Source organism: Eschscholzia californica, unplaced genomic scaffold, assembly GCF_041429995.1.
Source record: "Eschscholzia californica isolate CP2 unplaced genomic scaffold, dmEscCali1.0.p SCAF_6, whole genome shotgun sequence".
Lineage (NCBI taxonomy): Eukaryota > Viridiplantae > Streptophyta > Magnoliopsida > Ranunculales > Papaveraceae > Eschscholzia > Eschscholzia californica.
The window spans coordinates 34,356,768-34,376,573 of NW_028238483.1; the positions used below are offsets into that span (position 1 = coordinate 34,356,768).

Consider the following 19,806-nt stretch of genomic DNA (forward strand, 5'->3'; position numbering starts at 1 on the left):
TATATTGCAGAGACTAAAAAGACGTTAACTACATGAAAGTTGAAACCCCCAATTTGGTTATGGCTCGAAGAATTTAAATATGTGAAATACCATATGGAATTCCAGTGTAGAAGTCCCGAACATTGAGGATTCTTGTAGATCACTCGAGGAGGCAATAGTGTTGACAATATCCATCACCACTTGTTGAATTTTTCTGCAGCAACCGAAAGTTCTTTTTACTTATTTAATTGATTTCTTTTGCTATTATACTGAAAACCTGACTTGCTTTATCTGCTTGAATTTTCAACTTCTATGTCTTATCCTTCAAAATCACGTTTTCTGTTTCGGAATACAACTAAGTAGTCTGAAAACTAAACTCAAAGAGACTGCATCTATATTCATGACCCGTCGACAAATAAAAAAAGAACCTGTTTCTAATTCAAGCTCAATCCAAGAAATATATATCTAAAGTATGGGAAAGGGGACCACATGAAAAGAAAATATATATCAGTTTAGAAAAGAAACTAACACCACTAAGTGACTAACTCAATGTAAAATGCTCCACTTGCTCTACCGAAACTTTGTAAATGAAGGGCGATAGAGATTACCAATCAATGTTAACAACCTTTCTTTCATTCCGGGGCAACTGAGTATTACAGAGGAACGGGAAAAGTAACTTGGAAGAAAAACTATCCCCATTAATGGACTATAATTTTCCGCTATAATATTATTTGTAACTTCATTGTTTTCAAAGAGGAGGTAGAAGATTAGACATAAAATTGATTTTATAGTTGTTTGAAAGAGGGATATAAACTGATTTTAGCCGTTTGGCCACATAATTTTTGTTTTGTAACTGCGTCAATAATCAAAATTTTGTAACTGACACCTTCATGGTCAATTTAAGATTTCTAATATTGCAGAGAGAGAGGGACAGAGTATGTGATAAAAATTGTAACTGATGGATTGAGAAAATTGCAAGAGTTTAGTGAACCCCTTGTTTCTGTGTGGATTAGAGGATTGTTAAGAGGGGATGGTATAATTAAGAGGGATGGTATAATTAAGAGGGAAGGTTTAATTATGATCTAGTGGCCACGATTAGATCTGACAACTGACAAACGGTCATGATTTAGTGTGCCCCAATTAATGAATTTTTTAACGTTAATCATAGTTGTAATTATCTAAAAGCGGATATTAGTGTTGATGTGGGATGGACGGCCGGATATTAGAAGCTAAAATTTTATCTTTAATAGGGTCTTAATTATTTTTAGAAAGATAAATAACGTAAAATTTCAATCCAAAGGCCAGGCTTTGAGTTGCATGAAACAAACGGTCATAATAGTTTAATGAGTGGGTGAACTAATTTTCATTTTCTTAGGTAGGTAATAGATCTAGTGGCCTAGATTTAGCAAAAAAGCCAACGGACGACCGGATTTGTCTTTCAGCTTGTCCCAGTCAGCACAAAACATCGTGTTTTGTTATATAGATTTATTATATAGATATACTAGGTATAACCCGTGCCTCTGGCACGGGCACTCTTGTTGAGCATTTTGAGTGTTATAAAGCGGTGAGTCTTCTATTATCAAAACAAATGGCTTAACACAAATGTAATTTAAATAGGTTGCTGAAAATTTGAGAACAAAGTACACAATAATCAAGATTCATAAAGAAAAACCTATTACTTCTTACCACAAAGACTTTCATTTTTGAACGACTTAAAAAAGACAAGTGTACAAAATAAACATAGGAAAGTGAACTGATTCCAACTCATTTTCTAACGACTTAAATAAAATAGACAAAGTGCGCAAAATAAACATAAGAAAGTGAACTGAACACACGGTTGCATTCATTGATTGAAGAATTTGGTTGTGAACAAAAAGAACTTGGCCATTATAGAATTCGATAAAATTTAAATAATAACTGAACAACAAAACATTCTAGTTATGATATTCTTGGTTCAACATCCCACTTCACAATTCGCTCTCTCCATTTTAAGTGATCATTATCACCTGACTGTAGGAACTGTTTATAATCCAAATAAGTAGCCGAAAATCCCAAATAAGTAGCCGAAAATCCAAAATAAGTTGATAATTATCCTTGTTTTAGAGCTTAGACAGCTTGGCAGTTCTTAGAGTTCAACAACCTAATAAAGTTTGTATAGAAGTTTTTCTTGTGAATACATGTAAGAAAAGAACTCTTGCACCAATGATAGACATTAAAAACCACAAAATAGTTTAAGACATTATAGATATAACCATAGAAATGTACCTCTCTTTAAGAAAATTATTGATGTCGAAAATTTCTAAATCTCTAAATAGAATTGTACTCAAATACGTCCATAGTGAAAATGCAAGGTTATCCTGCTATTAGATGCCGGTCCCTAAATCACCACCGAAGTAAAAAAGAAAACAATAAAATTTTGGTCCAGTTAACCCTACATGAGGATCTCAAAAAACTGCTCATAGAAATTTATAAGGATATATATATATATATATATATATATATATATATATATATATATATATATATATATATATATATATATATATATATATATATATATACATACATATATATGTATGAATAGAAATGATTCGACCCATTATAATGTCCCAAATCGCCACAAGAAAAAGAAAACGTGTAAAAAAAATAATTATTAATTATTGCATAAGTCGGTATGGGGAATCTATGTATAAAAGACACATTTCAATTGGTATTTGTAAGTACATAAATAATGGAATCATTTTAATATGTGAAAAAATATTTGTTTCATGCTAGATAGTTCATTTACCTAACCCTATGTATATAGGCCATAATGTCGAAATCAACAATATCAATAGAAATTTAATTTTAACCTAATGTTATATTAAAATGTTCATTCAACACTGTGGACACGACTAATTTATTTTATTCTGCAAACCATCTAAAATAAAAAGACATTTGAGGAACAAAATTTTCACTTACTAAAAGGACATTGATAGATGAGGGTGTCATTGTGGCCATCCTTAAGATAAAAAGTACAATTGATTGCTTTGGACCCGCCTACCTGGAACAGTTCAAGGAATGCCTAAGCCACTGGAATAACATTAGTGAATTCTCAAGGAAATCAGGGAATATATAAGCCACTCCAAAAAATATATGCGTTCATATGAATCAAGGAAAGGAAGGAAATCTCAATGAAAATATAGTGTCACCATTTGTTGGCAACAATATTATATGGTACATGTACCAAAATTTATACTCTTTATCTTCACCAGTAACCCGAAAACCATTTCCTGCTCTAACAAATTAAACCCCACTAATTTCTTTGTAAGACCACAATACCTCATGATCCTTCTCTCATTCCATTCACCTATGAACTCTCTCCCTCATTATCTGTCCCACAGGAGAACAACCTCAGAGCTCTAATAAGCATCACCAGAAACAATGTATTTCTTTCGAAAATGATAGTAAAATTGACCGCAACCCACTTACCTATATCATCTTTTACCTGCTCGCATGAGCACTACAAAGAATCAAAGTTTCCCCTGTGTCCGGACCATCGCCATCAAGTAAAACAGACACTTTAATATGCTTCCAGGGATTAATTCTCTCATCAACACCAACTGAGAAAATTTACTGCATCTTATACACAAACACAGAGACCATCAGTGGTGTAAAATTGATGAAGTCAATATTCTTTTTGTAAGGGGAGTTTTCGGAATAAACATGTACTTAATGACCTTTAAAGGTGCAGTTGTTGATTCCACCGAAGTATCACACTTTGTGTATACATATGCCTTTAACATACAGGGAAGAGGATTAAGAGGAAAGCCTTGCCATATTTAAACAGAAAAGACTCTACTTTTGTTCCTTTCACCTTTATCAGTTTATCATCTCCACAAGTTACTAATGTGGAGAGTAATGCTTCAAAATGATAAAATTATATCCATAAGAACATATATGAGAACATTAATGAAAAAGAACAACACTCTCTTCGAACTAAAGTTTCAATTTTTAGATAGCTATTAAAAGATAAAAATAACATGCCAGAACTCTAAATTTGGCCAAAGATTGTTAAGTGTTTCATGGCCATATATGTGAACCAGAGATTCTGTAAATACTATCCCAACACAAAGAAAATATATGTTAGATCAATATTCCATTAAACTCCCCAATAGTATTTCCTGTTGGACTTAATGTTAGGAGATTGACATTAACATACTTTCTAACATGACAAAATTCACAACATATGAATATCAACACTAATTTATGCAAAATGATTATGAACAACCCACCAAATTAGTGAGATAATACTAATAGGAAGATAGCAAAATTGTAAAAGAAAATCAGAAACCATAATTTCTTCTTACTGGAGAGTACTTTGGTCGAGTTAAACGATGAAGCGAGAGAGGTAGTCCAATTGGTTCTCCGTCGAATAGAGTTTGAAGAAGAAGATTGACGAAAATTGTAAGGTGCTTCTATTGGCCTATCTCTCGTGAAGAAAATTGATATTTGGGGGAAGAAAACGATTCTCATTGGTGGTGAAAAGTTTGTAACGTGAAAGAGGAAGAAATGGGGCTGCCCACCAATTCCCATAGGCGTTATTCTTAGAAGGAAGTTATGTAGGTATCAAGTGGTGTGGGCTGCCCCACCCATTCTCATTAATCTGGCCTTTGAATCATCCATAACTGTATAAATGGTGTTTGGGCTATTCCACCCATTCTCATTAATCTGCTCTTTGAATCATCCACAACCGTGGGTAATAGATGAAAAGGGATGAAACGGTCTAGATTATTCGACTTATGCACTATACATATGTAAATTACGTGTGTAAATAAGTGGTAAAGTTAAAAAAACATTCAAAGATGAGAAAGAAAACGAAAGATAAGAATCTCACTTCGTGTTTAGGATTAACAAAAGATCAGGAAAAAAAATTACAAAAGGAAGAACCAATACTTATTTTCGAAATTTTGGCAAGGCTCGAGTAATAAAATACATGGTAAAAATGAACCAAACCCCCATGTGTATCAATCACAAACATAATATAATGTTGTGTATAGCCGAATTATTACTCTTGTACCATAAGTGAAAAATTAAAACTATGCATTAAAGATTTTAAAATATGAAATCTTGAAGTTCGATATATTTTTTATTCATTGGCATATAATAAATCTAAATGATATTTAGATACAAAAATCTGTCCACAACATATGGATCTCCTACGACGCAAACATTGATGTCCCCTCGTCTTTCTTCCATAAGATATAATGCATAATAATTCAAACCATATATCGTCTCCAAAATAATTTAGGTCAATTCGACAAATCTCCATTGTACAACATTCTTGAGGTTGGGCAGGGGGCAGAGATGATGAGTACAAAATAATATATTAGTGAATTTTAAAACTTTAACCAACCCATTAAGAAGCGAAACTGTTCAAAAGAGGAAACTCAATACATAAAAGTAAACATTTTATTAGTTCTATCTGAAGGGTAAAAAATTGTGACGAAGTGAAACACAGAAATTAGGATTCTTCAGTCTGTATTGTTGCAGTAAACCATTATATCTCACCATAAATTGTTGATTCTCTCCAGCATCAACATCTTTCTTCCTATTCCCAATGTTGTTATCCGTTTTCCCATCACAAACCTGAAAAACTAAAATATCGTTACGAAATTCAAAAGGTGAAAGACTCATCGAATACCAATAGAAAGGAGACCTAAGAACAAGGGAACACGAGCATGAACATGTTCAGATTGACAATGAAGGCAGGTCGATAGAAGAGATCCTTCAGTCCGAATCCCTTAAGAGCCCTGAACCTTCATGGAGCTTGAACAAAGCGTTGTGGAGCTTCTCGTCAGCATTCTGCTCACTCATGGTGAAGCTGGAGTCGCTATATTCTGTATTACATCGATAACAATTAATAAATCCGGTGTTCCGATATTGAGAAAAATAATATAAAATTTACATAAAAATCCGTTAAAAATATAAGATTTGAAGAATGTAAAATTGCGCATCCCAAAACCTATTACCGTAAAAATTCTACGGGAGAAATACTTAGTTTCATTTCTTCAAGGTAAAGAAACTAATGTGATACTACAATAAAATGAGTCGAAGTCAATAATTTGGAAACCCTTTGAATTCAATGAGCTATCGCAATCATCACCTGTAAAAATAAATTCCATAAAATTTTAATCAAATTCATGAAACTGAAGATAATTTTCTATTGAATAATAAAATAAAGTAATAAACTTCAAAGATTAACAAAAAACGTACAAGCTGAAACAAAAATGAATTCTGAATGAAGATCTAAAGTATCTTGAATTTAACCGGAACTAAAAAAGAAACCAGAATGTAATTCAAGGCGTTATACTCTAAATACACTTTTTCTTTGTATCAAAGTCACCCGAAAATAACCTAAAAACAATAGATCACCAATACCCCAAGAAGATAGCAAAATGAACATGAAATAGAAAAAGACCTAACATGAAATCATAATTTTGAATTGAATTCTTCCCTAAAAAAGTTTATTACCAATACCTCAAGAAGGATAATAATATGAATAGGAACTAAAAAAGAAACCAAAATAAAAATCTAACATGATGATGAAATCAAAGGTAAACTAAGTATGCTACCGTCAGTGGCGTGGCTGAGAAAAACGGGGCCCGGTGCGAAGTTTTATTTGGGGCCCTTCGATAATATAAGACGAAAAAATTTCTTATACGTATCATAGTTAACCAAAAAAATTTACTTTGGTTACTAAATTCATTTTTGATATATTTTAGATGAATGTGAATGAATATAACAATTGAATATGTTTGATGCTTCAAACTATTTAAGACAATTAAGAAAAATATTTATGACAAAATAACTTGCCAACCATTTATTTTTTTCAAGATAAAAAAACATTTATTTTAATTCTATACAAATTTTCAAGAATCATTTTTGAAAAAAAAAAGGACGAACACAATACTTATTAAACTTCCTTTGAATCATTAGTCTAGAAGCATATATTTGTAATTGATATTTAAAAAAGAAAAAAAATGAAGGTAGTGAGATTTGAACTCTTGACCTCTTGTTTGTAAAACAAAGAGGTTACCAAATGAGCTACAACTAAGTTATGATAAAGGTTTAGTCCTTTAAATATTTATACCGAAATAAGTTATTCGAGGGGCCCCAATTTCTTCGATTTTTCTTGTCGTGTGAGAGGGGCCCGGTGCCGTCGCACCTATGGCACCCCCACTTCCACGCCCCTGGCTACCGTATATGTGACACCCATGCTAAAGAAATTGTTTTTGATTCCATTATTTGATTGCATAAGAAATTTAAGAGAGAGGTACTTAGATGATCACATAAATTTAAACTAAAATAGACTAATAATCAACAAATAAAATTGCAACCTTTCTTTGCTAATTCTAAAGCATGAGAAGAGAGCAGGTGAAGTTTCAAAAACATCCATCAAAGAAATCCAAATGCTGACAACCCATCCAAATAAAATCCTAAATCATAAACCCTAAATCGTAAAATAAAAGAATCCAAATTAATTATCAAAGGAAGAGGATGAATCCTAATTATAAAATGAAAACAAAAGGAATTGTTACCTTCAGACATCACCATGGCTAAATATTCTCTGCCTTTAATGAAGGGAGAGAGACCAACACAAGATCAAGAGAATGTGGGGGAGAGAATGAGCTATGGAGGGTTAATTCAATTAGGCGTTTTGCATTAACAATGAGAATCAGAGCTAACAAAAAACTTAAAGTCCAACAATCAATTCACCATTTAAGAGGGCAACATTATGTAAATGAAGATTGTAAGGGAGTTGAAAAGATTGTAACGTGTGAAAACAAACAAATCTAATGGTGGAGATGACAAAGCATGTTCAAAATTTTTTTTCTCATACGAACCAGATTAAGGGCTTTGTTTACTTCCTAGAATTTAGTGGGTCAATAAATTTGTAAAAATTAGGGTGGGTAACCGATCAAAGGGTGTGAATCGTATCAAATTCACAACCAACGACCAGATTTGTCTTTTGGCTTGTCCCAGTCAGCAAAAAACTTTGTGTTTTATATAATAGAAAAATTAGGGTGGGTAACCGATCAAAGGGTGTGAATCGTATCAAATTCACAACCAACGACCGGATTTGTCTTTTGGCTTGTCCCAGTCAGCAAAAAACTTTGTGTTTTATATAATAGATATATAACCCGTGCCTCCGGCACGGATGTTTCAGTTGACAATTTTACACATTATAAAGTGGTAGACCAATTACCGAAGCGACTGACCTTCAATTTATATAAAGTATGCCTTTCATTATCACAATTATTAGATTTTCTCTTAACAAACCAAGATAAACATTTACTAATAAATGAGCTTTGGTTGCGGTGATTATAGAATTTTCAAAAACAAAAACTACACAATTTGTACAAAACCCTTATCATATACACTTCATTACCTTCTTCCATTTTCTTTCTTTAATTCTTTTAACGTCTACAAGATTTTTTTATTATGTAGAATGAAATAACAATGAGACCGATATTAAATAAAACATATTCAAGATGAGAGAATTCATAGTTGGAACGTCTGTCTCTTCTCACTCTCAGCATTTCCTCTAACAATTACTACACAAATTCCGTAAACACGAACGCTTCTCCAAAACAGCAAATAAAGAGATAAATTGAGAATAGATATGCAACTTCAAAGTAACAAGTCGAAATGCCAAAACTACAAAAGAAACAAGCATGCCGAAGGATTTTATACTATTATTCTTGTGAAGAAGTTATTGATGACAAGCAGTCTTAAAATAACATTCATGTCTCTTTCATAGGTCCCATAAGATAAGGCAAGACACCAACATCGACCGTCTTTTGACAAAAGAATATAGAAAAAACATAATATGATTACATAATACTAATCTCCATAACATATTTAATGTTGTCAAGTGACATGTAGTAAACTATCAATTGTCATACTGTTTGTCCTTTGCACAAGACGGGGTGACAGGGGGCAATGAGATCAGTAATGCCAATGATTGTTGTGATATTGTGTCCAAAAGAAGTACCAAATATATTTTGAACAACGTGGGGATGATTCAAATTGTTGGGACTTGGGCGCTTCCTTGGCTAAGAAACATGTATTGGAAAAATAAGGTAAGTCTTAACTTGGTCAAGAGTTTCTATGATACTCTCCTACCAACAAATATATTAGATATGGTTCGAACTAAATATGAGTCGACAATTACTCGTACCTAAATTTCAGTTCTCAAGTCCAACTTCAAAAATGCCACAAAATAAGGTTTTTGAAAGCCAATAAATGTTTTATGATACAAAGAAGAGAAAGATGTTGTCACTTGGTAGGAAGGAAAACCCCCAAAATCAATCAAAATGTAACTCCTTTATAGAATTATAGAAATAGAATGTAAAACTACAGTAATTCAATGATAAAGTGTATTTTTTACTTGAAGAATAACAAGCCCTAGAGCAAAACTACTCCCCTGCCCAACTTCATGTTTAAACTGATTTTTCTTTTTTGATATCTTCCACTAAAGGTGGAGGAGCCTGAAGTAACCCACAAATGGATTGTGGTGTTGCAAGAGTAGTGATTGTTAGAGTCGATGGCAGAGGTAATAATGGAAGGCAAAACTTCTTCACTTCAGAACATTTAAGAACTGCAAAGATGACCAATAAACCTATAGACAAAATGAGATACAAATGTCAAAGAAAACGATAAGTCTCACAAACCTAATGATTATTCTAAATATAACAAAAGATTAATCATGTATCAACTTCGCCTATCATATACTGTAAAAAGAAAATCTGGTTACAAAACTTCTATAAGGCATTGTTTCCAGTAGTCCCTATTATGAACATGATCTAGAGGTATTATCTGATTTTTTTTTTCTTCAACCGACCGAAGAGTTAAAGTGAAGGAACAATGTTATGAGGAAGTTCTATACTGTAAAAACAAAATCAGGTTACAAAACTTCTATATACCTTCAATCAATGAATTGAAAGTGTATACTATATTGAAAGGAAACCATTTATCGTACCTTCTCTAAAGCGGCAAATGAGTATGGCAAATGACAAGAGAACTTCAGAATCCCAAATAGCTAGCATGAAAACAGTTAGATGAATTATATGGATATTTCTATGAAAGAAGTTAGATGAATATGAATTACGCATCTCCTTTTAGGTTTCTTTGTAATACTTTTGGGTTGGTTTACCACAACCAACCAGACATTTTGCTACGCGATTGGCCCTCAAAATAACTATTTACCCATCTCCATTTTCATCTACGTTTCTTTGTAATACTTTTGGGTTGGGTTGGCTTACCACAACCGTCCAAAAATTTTGGTACGCAATGTCCCCCAAAATATAACTACATCTATGCAACTTTTGTTTGCCAAAGCAGTCGCATATCTTCCGATGCTAATGGCTCATTTCCTTCCAGTGCATTGAAACAAAACTGCAACTTCTATAACAGAGTTTACTTTCGATTATGGAACAAATAAATGAATAATGAAGCTTCCTTTCTTTCATCAACAAATGAAAACATAAGTTAATGAAGGTTAATACAACATATTGAATTCACAAATTTGAGGTAAAAACATCAAAAATTAGATAACCGAATATCTTTAATAACAAAAAATTTGAATATGTACCGAAGATTATAGAAAGTAACCTTGAAGATGCGACGTCTGAACTGGCGGAGGACTTCCCTCGAACAGCTGGAGCTCGCAGTACGTTGAACTCAACTTAACCATTACAAAACCAACAAAACAAATCCAAGTGTGCACTGGCTCAATAAGGAGAACAACTCTTGAAACTGAACTTTGCTGTGGCCTTAGGATCATTTAAAAAGTAATTTCAATCTTCACGGAAACTGATTTATTATTATATATTGTACTCGATTTCAGTTTATGTGGTGTCTGGGTCGTGCGTTGTGAAGAGAAATGGATGAGTGGGGTTTATTGTAGCCTAGGTATAACCCGTGCCTCTGGCACGGATGCTATTGTTGAGCATTTAGAGTGTTATAAAATGGTGAATCTCCTGTTATCAAAACTAATTCGGTTATCACAAATGTAACATACTTGTGATTTTCTCATCGACGATTTGATGATGTTCTCTCTTAGATTGATGAAAATCTGAAAACAAAGTAGTTAGTGATCAAGATTTTACAAACCCAAAATCTATTACTTGCTACCAAAAAGAATGAAGTTGTACACACGAAAATGAGCTAGAATAAATTCATATTCATTCTTTGAACAACTTGCAAAAAGATGCACAAAATAAATCAAGGAGTGGGAATTGAACCAATTGTGGCATTCATTTATTGAAATTTTGGTTGTATAAAAAATATAAAATGGCCATTATAGAATTCAATAATTTAAAATAATAATAGAACACAAAAACATCGTAGTTAGGATATTTCTTCATTAAAATTCAAGATCCCACTTTTCCGGTGCCCAATTTGCTTTCTCTATATTAAGTGATCATTCACCTGACTGCAGGAACCGTTTATGATACACAGAAGTATGTCAAAATCCCAAATAAGTTGATGATATTTCTTCATTACAATTCAAGATCCCACTTTTCCGATGTCCAATTTGCTTTCTGTATATTAACTGATCATTCACCTGACTATAGGAACCGTTTATGATACACAGAACTACGTCGAAATCCGAAATAAGTTGATAATTATTCTTATTTTAGAGCTTAGGCATGTTGATTGTTCTCATAGTTAAAAAAATCAATTGTATAGAAATTGTTTCCAGTGAATATATCAAACAAAGGAAACTCTCACACAAATGACCAGTGAATATATCAAACAAAGGAAACTCTCACACAAATGATGGACATTAGAAATCACATAACATTTCAAGAGATTAAATTCAAAAATGTTAATGTGACTACACCACACAACAACAGATCATAAAGCTTTACTTGATTAACAACAAATTTAACAAATACTTTCAAACTCGTTAAGTAACAACAAAATTAACAAATATCTTGAATTCAAATACTCATTTTAGCATAAATCTAAAATATGTTCAAGGGGAACTTTGTACTAATGTTATCTTTAGAATACTATTTTTTTTATGGAATAACCGAAATCAAATTAAGGGTAAGAATATAAAGGTATACCTCTGGCTTGGTTTGATGTTTGAAGATTGTGTCAAAAAGAATCTGTAAATGGATATCACAGACTTAGATAAGAAGTTGAACCATGATAAAATTGTTGAATAACAAACAATTATTTAAAGAGTGAAAGCACGAAAGGGAAAAAACAAAATAACCTGATAATCAATGTCCATCTTTCCCATCTTTGGTTGCAACCTCCTTTTCAAAATATGCCTACATTAATAACATTTTCACATCAGTTACATTACCATTGTCAAAAGGAACTCCCAAAGTAACTGGCCTATCTTGAGTTCATCGTCAGATAAAACTTAAGTCCAAATCAGTTCTATTTCACATTGACATTCAAGCAAACACCTTAACCTTGAAAGAAACTTACTACACATACCAAATATTAAAATTTTTAAACTATCTAACAATGAAATTGGATAAAAACATTGAAATGTAGAAGATGAAAGACAGAATTTTTTTTTACCTTTGCCAAAGCAAATGACGTTCTGCTCATATATAGACATGGATGAGCACCAAAAGCAAATGACTTCCCAACTATTGTAACAGACAGGAAATGGATGCGTATTTAAGGGTTTCAATGTTCTAACGACTCTCAATTCGTGGAAATGTCAAAAGGGAAGGAGAAGAGAAGATAATGACCATTCTAAATTCCCCACTTCAACTTTGACCAAAACACCAAACCCGGAAGAAATTGAAAAGGTTGAATTACATCCGTTTTGGCTGAAGAAATAAAAAATCCACAAGGTGTTAATAAGAGAAAGTGGAGGATTGTCTTCTTCTCAACGTTTTGGATCAGGAAATCTCATTAAGGGGTTTGAAGTTAGAGAGAGACAGAGTGAAAATGAATCTCATTAAGGGGTTCAGACGTTTCAGGGAAACGGGGAGACAGAGTTATTTTAATCCGGTCGTTAAACCAGCTCGGGGAGTTTAGACGGTCTAGATTTATCTTCTTGTTCACTTTCTTGCATTAAGTGGGTGAACTAATTTTTCCTTTTTAGGGTAGGTGATAGATCAAAGGGTGAGGATACTATCAGAAACTCAATGAACGGTTAGATTTATCTATCGCTTTGTCCCAGTCAGCAAAAAACTTTGTGTTTTATATTATAGATGGAAGACAAATTAATCACTTCTACGTGCTCTAGTTTTTAATACTTGAAATTAGAACAAGAGATCATACTGATCAAGAAAACTAACATTAATTAATTCATTCTCTGTAAAGATTCAACAAGAAACCGGTTCAAACAAGATTAAAAGATTTGATGAACATACAATTAATTTTTATAACATTGAAATTATTTTTAGTAGTAATGATTTTTCAAATTATTTCATAAAACATTTCAGAGTTACATCTTTTTCTAAAAAGATCTCTTATTTGAAAAGTGTCACTTTGACTTCTATAAATAAGGGTTTATGGAATCGGATTTTAATCATCAAGTTGTAGAGAATATTTGTTGAAAACCATAAATCTATCATGTGTCCTTGTATTGAAACTACGTGTCATCCTCGATATGTTCTTACATTCCTAATGTGAAATTTTCATTAATTACTTGATGCAATTCTAGAAAGACTTGTTATATCACGAGAAGCAATTTACATTCAATTAATCCCGATCGAGAATAGACAAATAATGTTTTAAGGACATCATAGCTCATGCACCTTTTAGGTCTTCGATTTCTATCATTCTTTATATTGTTATTTCCGAAGATAGTTTTTTGACAGACTCAACTATACTTTACATCAACATCATTAGTGCTTACAATTTTATTTGTAGATAGCTTTTCTTTAGATAAAGTTTTGTTTTTGATTTTGCATTAGAGACCCGCATAAATTGGATGGCATAAGTATAGTGAATGTTTGACGGTTGTTCATTTACTTGTAGAAAATTAAAATATCCATTATGAATTTATTACGAGGAAAATCGAACAATTCTTTTCTAGAAATGGAATGAAAAAACTAGTCATAGCCGCATTAACTAAATTTTAGATATTGGATGTAGTTACTGCGATAATGCACTCTCTGGTGGAAAAAATGAGTCTTGTCATACTAAAATAAAGTAGAAATGGAAGTATCTACTAGTATATGAAAAGAACAATAAATAGTGTCATAGAATATTCATATTCATGTGTATCAGGAGGCTTTCAATATCTCTTACTACGCGATTCATTCATATGCGTCCACGCCTTTTTAGAATAATAAAATGCTATCCAGTTTGGTTTAGGTTTGCATAATGTGAAACCAACTGGGTAGATGTGAAAAGGTTAAACCTTTGAACGATAAACACACTCGAATATAACCGAGTGGAGGTGAAGAAGATGATCGTCTCGTTGATAACCGAGAGAGATGGAGAAGGGATGATGGTCTCGGGTATAACCGAGATGATATGTGACGACTCTCGGGTGAAGCCGAGTGTGATAGTATGGATACCCGGGTATAACCGAGAGAGAGAAGAATGGAGCTCTCGGTTGTAACCGAGGATGATTGATGATGATTAGTGAACAGTTGATCGTGAGAGAGGGAGAGAGAGAGCTAGGTAAATACCTTGTTTATTAACACTACTACTTGATTGATTACATTGTCTATGGAGATACATATTTATAGGTTTATAACTTAGGAGTCTTATAAAATCTAAAAACTAAAACTCTATCTTTATTAGGATTATCTAATGTAATCCTAATAGAATTAGGATTAATGAAGACCAACCCACTCGGTTGTGACCGAGTGGAATTGACTCTCTAACAGTAGAGCTTTTAGGTTTTCAAATAAAAGTTCTTAGGAAATCCACAAACACAACAAGCAAAAACATAAAATAGTGAACTATAGTATTATTAATTAAAAAAGCTATTTACAATGTAAATTCCTAAACAAGTGAACATTTAACACAACTTCTCCAAATGATGAGGTAAAATTTAACTAATCAAACTTTATTAGAAATTTTCAAGAGACCTTAGAAGAAAACACTTTTACAAATATGCAACATCATGTCTTTTGATTGATTTGTAGATTCTGAAATGGTTTGACACCCCCTTTCCGCAGAAGTTGGTTCAAGCTAACAACAGCACGTTCCTCCTCCCAAATGGAGCAACAAATTCCGTCACCCCACCATCATCATCACAATCTTCTTCACCAACAGAACCACAGGCACCACCGTAACCACCACTACCACCACCATGGAATTTACCCGTCGATGGTTTCTCATCTATTCTCATACCCCGCCTTTATGAAGAATCTAATAGGACAAAAACCTACAAATTATATGGTAAATCGTTGATCCGATAAAATAACTTTTTGAGCATAATACTATCATTCTCCCATACGTTTTGACTCTAGAAAACATTGTTATCTATTAAATGAAATTTTCTTAAAGCTGTAAGAAAGAAAACATAGTTCCTTAGGAGATAAAACAAAAAGGGATTACCACGACAGAACTTAAATTAACAAATTATCAAAACTAAAAGACTGAAAGTATTAGATGGACATAGCTAAAGGTACTGTAGTGGAGACTTCTAGGTCTAGTATTTATAGTGACCTACTGAGGTGAGCTTAAGAGAGGATCAATAGGATAAGGTAAAACTAAAAACAAATTTTCTTATTCAGGAAACTTAATCTAAGGGAATAATAACAGGGAATCCTCCATTAATTAATTAATGAATAAAGAATATATAAACATGGAGATTTCACCTTTAAATACATGGATATATTCACATTTTTTAGCAAAATACTTGGAAACAAATTTAAGGGAATCCCCAACAGAATCATATGGATATAGGAATTATTACAAAGGAATTGGTCTGGTGAAAAAATAATAGGTTTACTGTCTATATGCATCATAGTTAAAATCAAATTTGCATCTGATTAACGAACGAACATATAATGCAAACAGTAGCACCATGCTATGACATGTACATACATATGTAGTAAGCATAGAAAGGCGTATAGGGCAGGTATGCACAGATAACATTCATGCAACCATCAAAGTTAGTAGTAGTTTGCGTAATTTGTAAAAGTGTGTAGCCAATGAATGATATATAATATATCATCATCTTTCCCCAGACTTATCTTATTTGGACGTAACATATGACTTGAGTATAGTGAACCTGTGGCGGTAATTTTTTTTTTGTAGAATATTATACTATCCATTATAAAGCACTTTTAACGAGGTAAATAGAATCAATTGTTCCTACTAACCACTAACTTATTTAAAACGTTAATTAAAACATTCACGAAAGTGTGAAAATTGGATATTTATTTGTTACCGCTACCATGCATTGTATGGTAAAAGAAGACAACGTGACTAACTTGATATTCCTTTAAGTGTCATCACATATGCGTCTCTTCAGTTAAGATGTGTAAGGCAAAGTAATCACCTTCACGTACGTGTTCTAGTTTCCTATATCGATTATATTTCGTTCTAGTTTAATACTTGAAATCAATACGGGAGATTAATACTCAAGAAAACTAACATTAATTAAAATACATAGGTGTGGATTCATCCTAATCTCTAAGGTTAAATTAGAAACTAGTTCGTTCACCACCCTTTGCTGTAGTGGTAACTGGTAGGACATCCCTCTTAAGCCCATGAGATCTTGAGATCGAGTCTCATAGAAGCAGTTTATCACCAAGATTTATCTCATGTAAGATATTAAATAAAATAGATGTTGTCAAATTTTAGGCCTCTTTAGTTATTGGTTAACTTAGGCAGTTATCGTGCTTATCACATCTTCACGTAGATTGTAGTCGATTTCTCAAAAAAAAAAATTTAAAAACTAGTTCAAACAAAATTTAAAGATATAAACAACAACGGTATCTCCAGAGCCGTGCATGATCCAATGCGGACAGGGCGCCCGCACTGGACCCTCCAGTTAGTGGGGCCTACAAAATATACTTTTTTTTTTTTTTTTTGGCATTTTGGTTACTTGGTCTCTCAAGTTTCAAAGGGGTTTAACAACACTACTTTGGTTTTTGGGGGCGGTTTTGGATTTTGGGGAGGTTTGAGCGAGCAGGTTAATGGTAAAACTACGCATTAATTGTCGAAATGGCCCACATGCACCTTTGTTTAGAAAATAAATTCTCTCTTTAATTTTCTATTTAATATTCTTACTTTCCTCATATGCTAGAATTTTTCATTCTTTTGTTTTTTTCTTGAATTGTTCAGCGTATGTCTCCAACCCTTGACCTCTAGGTGGAAGATTATACCTTTTACCATTCCAACCAAAGTTTGTTGGCAAAAAATAAAATAAAAAAAGGGACGCAACAAGAGGACTTCCCAACACCTTCTTTTGTTTCTCTCCATGCTGCTTTCAACTTATTTTCTTTCTAAATTCTTACCTAAATCTGTATTCTTTTAAACTAGAAAAAAAGTTGGAGTTCTTTTTTTTCGCAAGAGAAAAAAGATGTTAAAGTTGATTGTCTATAAATTAGCTTTTCTCTAATCTTGAGACTTGATCGTTTTCTCCAGTCTACAAATTCCTACATCTCCATTACAAAAAGAGGGAAAACAACATTACTCGAGTTTTACTTGTATAATTATATTTACATCAATTTTTTTTTCCTATCTACAAATTCTTACATCTCTATTCTACAGATTCCTACATGTTGAGATTTAGTTGTTTGTTGTTTTCTTTTAAAATACGTTTTTTCACGTTTGATTATAAAAGGGGCCCCAAATAAATTTTAGCGTTGGGCCCCTAAATTCTCAGGCACGGCCTTGTGTATCTCCCAGAATTTGTATTCCCCTTGCAGAATTTACTTTAAGGTTTTTGGTAAATTATAAGAGTATTTATATCATCAACGAATTTAAATGATCATAATATCGAAGACGAATTAAAAATGTCGAAAATGCATCTAATTTCTTGCCAATTTTCTCAAGTTGAAAATTATTAATAGTATTAAGTCTGTGTTTCGTAACTCTCCCGAACCATATTCCTCTACAAGTATTTCAAAATTTTAAAATGGCAATTAGAATTTATTTGTATGTTTAAGAATAATGATTTTAATATTTAAAAGAAAGCATGCAACATATTTTAAAGGGATATTATGAAATCAAAAGGTAAAAATATATAGATTAAAAGTAAGAAAAATTACCCGGTCATAGTCGTTCTCCCCGCTTTTTGGAACTTTATTTACTATCCTCAAACTAGAGATAAAACTTTGACAATCGGCATTTATCTCACTGAAACGATATTTACAACTCTTTTTTGTGCGTTGAGAGTTTGTAATTTCATTAAATTCATCGGTTATTTTTTCCAAAATACATTAGATTTTTGGCAATTTCTGACAACCGCATCAAACGTGAATTTCAAATAAGAATTAGTAAGTACTATATTTTCATTGGTAGTATACGCAACCCGTTTAGCTTTCTTGGTTGAAGTCATGCCTTCTTGCTCGCAAGAATCATCTTAAGTTTCATCTACCGTCGAGGGAACGCGTGAAGAATCATTAAAAGTTTCATCAATTTCAAATTGGCTAGAGTGATAACCGGGAGTTTGAATGAGATCCAAAAATAACTCATTATCATTGAAGGAATCCATTGAAAAAAATTTAAGAGATTGGCAAGAAAGTTGGAGACATAAAATGAAAGAGAAAGAGTTGAAATAGAGTGAATGAGAGATCTGGCCGTTGGATTTGCTCCAACGACAGATCTGACCCCCCAACATGACCGTTGGGAGCTCCCTAACGGTCTGTTGGGGAGGTTCAGCCGGCCCCTAATAAGGGTCGGTTGTTCGTCCAAGGGGACAGACTGGGGGGCTGGGCCCTTAATTTGAATTAAGGGCCTCAGCCCCCTCCCCCTTGGACTTGCTCTTAGTTGAGGGTTGTTAGAGTTTGTTAGAGGTAGTTGGAGTTGGTTAGGTTGTTACAAAATATTGATGCAGTGTGACAAGTCACATTGAACCCAAATACAATACACTCATATATTCTTTTACGCTTCTCATACACCAAGACCAGCATTGATTTCTCATGACTATTAACAATAAGAACATCATAAAATATCCTCAAGGTAATGGATATCCAATGGAAATCCAAAGCTACTATTGTATTTGATCTTTTTTTTTTATTTGCATATGTAACTGAGTAGGACCATATGCAGGAACACTTTAAGGTGGCATGGTCCGGTCACACCACTCGCACCCCGTTAGACACATCTTCTTTTAAGGTAAACTCGTGAAAAAGAAAAATATATAAGTTTATTGGTTATCGTAGTTGCTTTTAGGTCTTCAAATCAAAATTCTACAATACATGCATACTCAACAAGTAAAACATAAAAGAACAATGATTCAAAAGACTAAAACTCAAATCTTACCTCTCTCTCTCTCTCTCTCTCTCTCTCCCTCTTTTAATGTACTTTCTCATTCTAAGTCAAGACCTTTGATTTTGTTTATGACTCAGAGTAAGTCTGCTAGTTCAACATGTATCCCATTTACAAAGACAAAACAGTGAATATATATATAAATAATTGATAAAACATTATTTAATGCTCTTAAAACTTCAAAAATGAACATTGACCGCAAGTTCAGGGAACGAAGATTTAAAATATAATCTATATATCCAAATTTATAGCCGCAAGTTCAGGGAACGAAGATTTAAAATATAATCTATATATCCAAATTTATTAAGTGAATTGGAAGACACTGTAAGTTTTCAATGAACTCTAAATTTTATTTCCAATTCTTAATTTCCTTGTTATACAACTTTGTATTTATAGAGA

The 19,806-nt window shown here is 32.8% G+C and overlaps 2 long non-coding RNA genes across 2 annotated transcripts; both read right to left on the reverse strand.

Moving 5' to 3' along the window:
* Nucleotides 1-5,505: 5,505 nt before the first annotated feature.
* Nucleotides 5,506-7,789, reverse strand: LOC147533963 (uncharacterized). The gene is made up of 3 exons (XR_015227535.1): nt 7,560-7,789; nt 5,991-6,124; nt 5,506-5,858 (listed from the first exon to the last, which is right to left on the reverse strand). It is a non-coding gene; the product is annotated as an uncharacterized LOC147533963 (long non-coding RNA).
* A 4,003-nt stretch (nt 7,790-11,792) lies between these two features.
* LOC147533964 (uncharacterized) lies at nt 11,793-12,957 on the reverse strand. Its single transcript, XR_015228058.1, has 3 exons — nt 12,568-12,957; nt 12,251-12,308; nt 11,793-12,140 (listed from the first exon to the last, which is right to left on the reverse strand). It is a non-coding gene; the product is annotated as an uncharacterized LOC147533964 (long non-coding RNA).
* Between the last annotated feature and the right edge of the window lie 6,849 nt (nt 12,958-19,806).